Raw genomic sequence first — 9234 nt, 5'->3', positions numbered from 1 at the left:
GCTGGAGCATGGTTGCCACCTGCGCTACACTATCATCAGAAGCTTTCTTTACTGGAATGGAGACTAACGCTGGTTGGAATCCTGGTGGTGCGTAGCTCCGAGAAAACTATTGCGGTTGAGGAGCTACGACTGGATTATATGTCGGTTGCGGAGGTGGTGCATATGATTGAGGTGCCTGCTGATATCGAGAAGATGATGGACCAGGCTAATCATTTCTCCATTGGAGGTTTGGATGATTCCGCCACCCCGGGTTGTAAGTGTTTGAGAGCGGCTGATTCTGCGTCTTGTTAACCCAATTTGCCGATGACACCTGATCAGATCTGCTCTCTTGCAACACAGGTAAGAATTGACAATCCTGAGGTCTGTGGTCTGAAGTCTCACAAATCGTGCAAATCTCAGCTTTCGACTTTTCGGATTCCATGACTTCCAATTTTTTAGATAACGCAGCTACAAGGGCCTGTAAGCTAGTGTCCTCTTTAACCTCATATCTGCCCCCGCCATTGATTGCTCGAATAGGTTGGGCAGCTATCGGCACCCGTTCAGGTCGTGCGTTCCACTGCTGGGCACTCTCAGCGAGATAGTCTAAAAATGATAAGCCCTCATATGGTTCCTTATGGAAGAACATCCCATTGCACATAGAATGGACAAATTGTTTGCACACAGGGGTTAAAGCAGTAAAAAAATAATTCACTAACCTCCATGATTCGAAACCATGGTGCGGGCATATGTTCATCAAGTCCTTAAACCTCTCCCAACATACCTGGAATGTCTCGCCATCTTTTTGCATGAACTGACTGATCTGCTCCTGTAGGTACTGAGTTCTCTGAAGAGGAAAGAACTTATGTAAGAACTCACGCTGCATTTCAGCCCAGCTAGTAATAGAGTTAGGGCACAAAGAATTAAACCAGATTTTTGCCCTGTCTTTTAGAGAAAAGGGAAACAAACGCAATTTAATGTATTCATCAGTCCTAGCCCTATTATGAAAGTGGTACAAACCATCTCAAAGTCTGTCAAGTGTTGGTACGGGCTCTCAGAGTCCATCCAATGAAATTGGGGAATCACAGATAACATGTCATGCTTAAGAGTGAAATTCGGTGCATCTTGTGGCAACACAATGCATGAAGGTGTAGATGTGCGTGCAGGTTGTAGAAAATCTTCAAGTGTACGTGGTGCATGTGCAGCCATAGCTTCTTCAAAATACTGGCCAAATAAATTATTCAGCTCAAATTCAGAATCACCCGCAAGACTAACAGGTAAATAGTCAGACTCGGTGCTATGTGTATCCCTACTGGTGCTAGGTGAAAGTCTACACAATCGATTCGAATTATCTCGAACCTAGGGCATCAAACATCACAATCGCCAGCAGAAATCCACTAACACGACAATAGACAAAACTTTTTTTCAAATTTTCAATTTTCAAATTTTTTTCATTTTTTTCTATTTAATAAAAGAAAATCAAAAAAATAATTGGGAAAACACAAAATTCGAAATTAAAACTGGAAAATCCCTGGCAACGGTGCCAAAAACTTGACTCACTCGAAAAAATGAGCAGCTTGAAAGCTATCCCAAGTATAGGAGTTCTGTCGTGTAATATTAAGCCCAAGGGCTAGATCGTCTCCTCAGGGAATGCGTTTTAATCTCAGATTTTACGTTCTTCCAATCAAAATTAAAAAGGTACTGAACTCAGTTCAGATTCGGGTTTTCAAGATTGTTTGATTTCATTCTTAACAAATTAAATAACATGCACATTAAACTCTAAAAACTAGCATTCATTACATTAAAAAGCAAAAATGGAAACCCTAGCCAACTTAAGGAAATACCAGAATACGCACTAATTAAAGATGGTAACTTTGGACACGTAATTAAACATGCAGGAATGGAAACTCAATCAACACATACATGCGCAATAAAAATCGGATCTTTAACACAAATCAAGAATGCGAATTAAAATTAAGCTACCAATTGACATAACCAATAACAAATCACAATAAAGACTCAAACTTCAATCAGATAAACCCTAACTAAAAAAACACCTTTTTTTTTTCCCTTTTTTATTTATTATATATTTTTTTACCTTTTTTAATAAAAAAAACAGAATTTAATTTAAGAGAATGATAAATAAAAACAATTAATTTAAATTCTTCAAAGTTAATGAGAACGTTAATTAAAAGCAAGATAAATAAATAATGATTAAACTTCAACTTCAATAAAAAAAATATTAAAATCACATAACCCAATATTCAAATCCTAAACTACACAATGAACCTTAATAAAAATAAAATAAAACATTCAATTGCAATTTAAAAAGAAGAGGAAAGAAAAGAAAAGAAAAGAAAAAGGAAGAGAGAGAGAGAGAGAAAAAAATAGAATTCAGCCATGGAGGTCTCGGATGTGTTGCAGAGTGGAGGTAGCCTCGGGTAACTGCTGGATCAGAGGGGAGCTGCGGCGGCTGGCTGTGTTGCTGGTAGCTGCTGCTGGTGCGGGCTTGGTGCTCTCGGGTCTGCGCTAGTGTTGGCGTGGTAGCAAGCTGCTGCAAGGAGCTGTGGAGAAGATGCTGGAGCAAAGCCGAGGCTAGTGGAGAATTGGCCGAGAGGCCTGCTGGAAGGCTCGGGTACTGGTGGTCTGTTGTGGCTTCGGGTCTCGGCTGTGCTCTGTTCGGGAACTGCTCTGAACGGAGTTGAAAACAGAGAGGGGGAGTACAGGGAAGAAGCAAGGAGTGAGTAAAAGGGAAAGAGGAGGAACTAGGGAAGAAGGAAGAGCAGGGGAAGATAGGGAAAGAAATTTAAAACCAAGGAGAGAATGAGGAAGAACAACGAGAGAAAGAGAGTTGAGAGGAAGAACAAGCAGAGAAAAGAGAAAAACAGAGGAAGAGGACGGGAGCAGCATGGTGTACAGGGAAAAAAAAAAGAATTTAAAGGATAGGGGGCGGTGTCCTAGGACCCGGCGTGGAACAACCCGACCCAGCCATGCATGGCCGGGTCACATCAAATATCCATTCAAACATATATTTTTTTTATTTTCTCATTTTATTTGTTCTCTGTTCATCGCAAATCTGACTCTTTTGGAGCCCGTTTCTTGCAAAACTGAAAACACGAAAGTTGTAGATAATCCTTTCCTCTTTCGCTAGAAATTTAAATCATCTTGATCGCAGTTCGGACAGAAATGTTATGCACGAAATACGAACAGGTGTCGGTTTTGGTTCTTGGGAATTTTCCTACGACAAAAAATTACCAAAACTTCATAAATAGTGCAATAAAGTTCAAGAATGATGATTTTGAAACTTTATTAAAATATTGGACAATTTTGGAAATTTAATTAAAAATATAAACCGTAAAACCCGGGTTAAGATGTCCAATTACGCAGTTTTGACGCGTAATCACTAAACCCTAAACCCTAAACCCTAAACACTAAAACCTAACCACTAACCCCTAAACCCTAAACCCTAAACCCTATACCCAAAACCCTAAACCCTAGACCCTAAAAACCCAAAACCCAAAACCCTAGTCCCAAACCCTAACCCCAAACCTCAAACCCAAAGCCCTAAGTCCGAAACCCAAAACCTAAACCCTAAACACTAAACCCTTAACCCTAAGCCCTAAACGCTAAAACCCTGAACCCTAAAAGTAACCCTAAACCCTAAACCCGAAATCAAACACCCTAAATCGTAAACCCTGAACCTCAAACCCTAAACCCTAAAACCTAAACCCAAATACTGAAACACCTAAACCCTAAACCCTACACCCTATACCCTAAACCCTAAACACTAAACCATAACCCCAAACTCTAAACCCAAAACCCAAAACCCAAAACAATAAATCTTAGACCCTAAAAACCCTAAACCCTAAATTGTAACCTCGCCAAACCCTAAACCCTAAACTCGAAACCCTAAGCCCTAAACCCTATAACCCTAAACCCTAAACTCCAAACACTATACACTAAACCATAAACCCTAAACGTTAATCCCTAAACCCTAACCCCAAACCCTATACCCTAAACCCTAAAACCTAAACTCTAAAAACTAAACACCTAAACCCAAAACCCTAAACACTAAACCCTAAACCCTAACGCTAAACCAAAAATTCTAAACCCTAAACACTAAACCCTAAACCCTAGACCCTAAAAACCCTAAACCCAAAACCCTAAACACTAACCCCAAACCCTAAACCCTAAACCCGAAACCTTAAACCCTAAACCCTAAACCCTAAATACTAAACACTAAACCCTAAACCATAAACCCTAAACACTAAACCCTAAAACCATAATCCCTAAACCCTAAACCCTAAATCAAAAACACTAAGCCCTAAACCCTAAACACTAAACCCCAACACTAAACCCTACATCCAAAACCCAAAACCCTAAACCCTAAATCTTAGACCCTAAAAACCCTAAACCCAAAAACGTAACCCCGCTAAAACCTAAACCCGAAACTCGAAACCGTAAGCCCTACATGATTACGCACCGAAATTGCGTAATTGGACGTTTAACCCGAGCTTTACGGTTTATATTTTTAATTAAATATCTAAAATTGTCCAATATTTTAATAAAATGCCAAAATCATCATTCTTGAACTTTATTGCACTATTATGAAGTTTTGGTAATTTTTTGTTGTAGGAAAATTCACGGGAATCAAAACCGACACTTGTTCGTATTTTGTACATAACTTTTCTGTCCGAGCTCCGATCAAGAAGATTCAAATTTCTGGAGAAAGAGGAAAGGATTATCTACAATTTTTGTGTTTTGAGTTTTGTGAAATACGGGCTCCAAAAGAGTCAGATTTGCGATGAACAGAGAATGAAAAAAATGAAAAAATATAGCAATTCGGGTTTCCTATTCGGGTCTAGGGCTTTCCCCCCTATCCTATTTAACCCTTCTCTTTCTCTTCCTGCGGAGGCAGCCCCCATGGCTCCCCATTCTCATCTTCTCCTTCTCCTTCTTCTTCTTCTTCTTCTTCTTTAGTTTGTTTTTTTTTTTGTTCTTTTAAATTCTGCTTTGCTCTCTTTCTCTTTTCTCTATTCTCTGTTCTCCTTCCCTTTATCCCTCTCTCTCTCGCTCAAACCTCTTTTGCCCATTGTTGCCGCAGCACAAAAAGCTCCTGCTGCACTTTGTTGCTCTCTCCGGTGGCCGCCAACAGCACCAGCAGATCCGTGAGCCACTCTCCTGCTGTTCCTTGCTCCATGCCACAGTCGCGAACCAACCCACACACAGCCGCAGCTGCTGCCACGGCTCCGTGGATTTGTTTCTCTCTCTCTCTCTCTCTTTTCCTTTCTTTCTTTCTTTTATTTACTTTTCTTTGAATCTTGGAATATTGAAGAAAGTTTAGTTTTTTTTTTAATGTTATTGGAGTTTTCTTTCTTTTTGTTTAAGTTGAGTAATGTTGGGTATTTCATTATTGTTAAATTAATCTCTTTGTTTATCTAATTGATAGTTATTTTAATTTAGATTCTTAATTAAATTCAGATATTTTTTTTGTCGAAATTCGATTTAGTTAGGGTCTATGATTAGTAAAGGTTGTGTTTTTATTGTGTTCCGTTATTGTTTACGTTTTTTTAAATTTCCATTGAATTCATGTTTGCATTTAAATTGTGAGTCTTGATTTGATCTCTTAATTGTGCTAAAGGTTCGATTTTTAGTAGGTTTCGGTTTTTTTTTTAGTATGTGTCTAGTTTAGTTTCCATTGTGTGTTTTTAATTCCATGTTCTAGGTTGCCATTTTTAATTAACGCGTGTCCCAGTGTTTCCTTAAGTAGACTAGGGTTTTCATTATTGTTATTTTAATTCCATGTTTAAAGTTTCCATTTTTAGTTAGTATGATCTAGTGTTTCCTTAAGTAGACGTAGGGTTTCTATTCTTATTTTCTTTTATTTAGTGCATGTTAATTTTAAGGTTTAAATTGCGTGTCATTTAATTTGTCACAAGTGAAATTGAATAATCTTGAAAACCCGAATTTGAACTGAGTTCAGTACCTTTTTAATTTCGATTGGAAGAAAGTAAAATCTGAGATTAAAATGCATTCCCTGAGGAGACGATCTAGCCCTTGGGCTTAATATTACACGACGTAACTCCTATATTTGGGATAGCTTTCGAGCTGCTCATTTTTCGAGTGAGTCACTACACCCTATAACCCTAAACCCTAAACTCCAAACCCTATACCCTAAAACCTAAACCGTAAACCTTAAACCCTAAACCCTAACCCCAAACCCCAAACCCTAAACCTTAAACCCTAAACCGTAGACCCTAAAAACCCTAAACCCGAAACTCTAAACCAAAACCCCAACCCAAAACCTTAAACCCAAAACCCAAAAACCCTAAACCCTAAACCCTAAACCCTAAACCCTAAACCCTAAACCCTAAACCCTAAACCTTAAACCCTAAACCCAACACCCTAAACCCCAGTCCCAAACCTGAAACCCAAAGCCCTAAATCCGAAACCCAAAACCTAAACCCTAAACACTAAACCCTAAACCCTAAACCCTAAACCCTAAAACCCTGAACCCTAAAACTAACCCAAAATCCAAAACCCAAAATCATAAACCCTAAACCTTAAACCCCAAGCCCTAAAACCTAAACCAAAAAACCTAAACACCTAAACCCTAAACCCTAAACACTAAACCCTGAACCCTTAACACAAAACCCTAACCCCAAACACTAAACCCAAAACCCTAAACAATAAACCTTAGACCCTAAAATCCCTAAACCCTAAATTGTAACCCCACCAAACCCTAAACCCTAAACTCGAAACCCTAAGCCCAAAACCCTATAACCCTAAACCCTAAACTCCAAACGCTATACACTAAACCCTAAACCCTAAACCTTCATCCCTAAACCCTAACCCCAAACCCTATATCCTAAACCCTAAAACCTAAACTCTAAAACCTAAACAACTAAACCCTAAACCCTAAACCCTAAACCCTAAACCCTAAACCCTAGACCCTAGAATCCCTAAACCAAAAAACCAAAACCCCAACCCTAAACCCTAAACCCTAAACCCGAAACCTTAAACCCTAAACCCTAAACCCTAATACCCTAAACCCTAAACCTTAAGTCCTAAACACTAAACCTTAAACCCTATGTCCTAAACCCGATATCCTAAACCCTAAACCCTAGCCCTAAACCCTAAACCCTAACCCTAAACCGTTGACCCTAAAAACCCTAAACCATAAACCCAAAACCCAAAACCCTAAACCTTATAACCCTAAACCCTAAACCCTAATTCCTAAACACAAAATCCCTAAACCCTATGCCCTAAACCCTAAATACTAAACCCTAAACCCTAAACCTTAAACCCTAAACCCAAAACACTAAACCCTAAACCCTAAACCCTAAATACTAAACACTAAACCCTAAACCATAAACCCTAAACACTAAACCCTAAAACCATAATCCCTAAACCCTAAACCCTAAATCAAAAACACTAAGCCCTAAACCCTACACCCTAAACCCTAAACACTAAACCCTAAAACCTAAGCACCTACACCCTAAACCCTAAACCCTAAACCCCGAACCCTAAACCCTAAACCCTAAACCATAAACCCTAAACCCTAAACCCTAAACCCTAAACCCTAAACCCTAAACCCTAAACCCTAAACACTAAACCCTAACCCCTAACCCCAAAAACCTAAACCCTAAACCCTAAACCCCAAACCCTAAACCCTAAACCCTAGACCCTAAAAACACTAAACCCAAAACCCTAAACCCTAGCCCCAAACCCTAACCCCAAACTTGAAACCCTAAGCCCTAAATTTGAAACCCTAAACCTAAACCCTAATGACTAAACCGTAAACCCTAAACCCTAAACCCTAAAAACTTGAGCCATAAAACTAACCCTAAACCCTAAATCCAAAACCCTAAATCGTAAACCCTAAACCCTAAACCCTAAACCCTAAAACCTAAACCCAAAAACCTAAACATCTAAACCCTAAACTATAAACCCAATACCCTAAACCCTAAACACTAAACCCCAACCCTAAACCCTAAACCCAAAACCCTAAACCCTAAACCCTAAACCCTAAACACTAAACCTTCGACCCTAAAAACCCTAAACCGTAACCCCGCCAAACCTAAAACCCTAAACTCGAAACCCTAAACCCTACACCCTATAACCCTAAACCCTAAACTCCAAACCCTATACCCTAAAACCTAAACCGTAAACCATAAACCCCAAACCCTAACCCCAAACCCTAAACCCTAAACCTTAAACCCTAAACCCTAAACCTTAAACCCTAAACCCTAGACCCTAAAAACCCTAAACCCTAAACCCAAAATCCTAAACACGAAACTCTAAACCAAAACCCCAACTCTAAACCCTAAACCCAACAACCCTAAACCCTAAACCCTAAACCCTAAACCCTAAACCCTAAACCCTAAACCATAAACCATAAAACTTAACCCTTAAACCCTAAACCTAACATGCTAAACCCTAGTCCCAAACCCTAACCCGAAACCTGAAACCCAAAGCCCTAAATCCGAAACCTAAAACCTAAACCCTAAACACTAAACCCTAAACCCTAAACCCTAAAACCCTGAACCCTAAAACTAACCCTAAACCCTAAACCCGAAATTCAAAATGCTAAATCGTAAACCCTAAACCTTAAACCCTAAGCCATAAAACCTAAACCCAAAAACCTAAACACCTAAACCCTAAACCCTAAACCCTATACCCTGAACCCTTAACACTAAACCCTAACCCCAAACTCTAAACCCAAAACCAAAAACCCTAAACAATTGACCTTAGACCCTAAAAACCCTAAACCCTAAACTCTAAACGCTATGCACTAAACCCTAAACCCTAAACCTTAAACCCTAAACACTAACCCCAAACCCTAAAACCTAAACTCTAAAACCTAAAAACCTAAACCCTAAACCCTAAACCCTAAACACTAAACCCTAAACCCTAACGCTAAACCCTAAATTCTAAACCCTAAAAAATAAACCCTAAACCCAAAACCCTAGACCCAAAAAACCCTAAACCCTAAACACTAAACTGTAAATACCAAATACTAAACCCTAAACCCTAAATCCTAGACCCTAAAAGCCCGAAACCCTAAACCTTAAACCCGAAAACTTAAACCCCTAAACCCTAAACCCTAAAACCTAAACCCTAAACCCTAAACCGTAAACACTAAAACCTCAATTCCCTAAACCCTAAACCCCAGCCCAAAGCCCTAAACCCCAAACCCTAAATCCAAAACCTTAAACCCTAAACCATAAACCCTAAACCCTAAAACCTAAACCCCAA

The 9234-nt window shown here is 39.3% G+C and overlaps 1 non-coding gene across 1 annotated transcript; it reads left to right on the top strand.

The window, feature by feature from the left end:
- Positions 1-707: 707 nt before the first annotated feature.
- Positions 708-815, top strand: LOC131147155 (small nucleolar RNA R71). Its single transcript, XR_009134635.1, has one exon. It is a non-coding gene; the product is annotated as a small nucleolar RNA R71 (small nucleolar RNA).
- Positions 816-9234: the final 8419 nt, after the last annotated feature.

Source organism: Malania oleifera, unplaced genomic scaffold (genome assembly GCF_029873635.1).
Source record: "Malania oleifera isolate guangnan ecotype guangnan unplaced genomic scaffold, ASM2987363v1 ctg310, whole genome shotgun sequence".
NCBI classification, from domain to species: domain Eukaryota; kingdom Viridiplantae; phylum Streptophyta; class Magnoliopsida; order Santalales; family Ximeniaceae; genus Malania; species Malania oleifera.
This window is presented reverse-complemented; position numbering and strand designations above follow the sequence as displayed.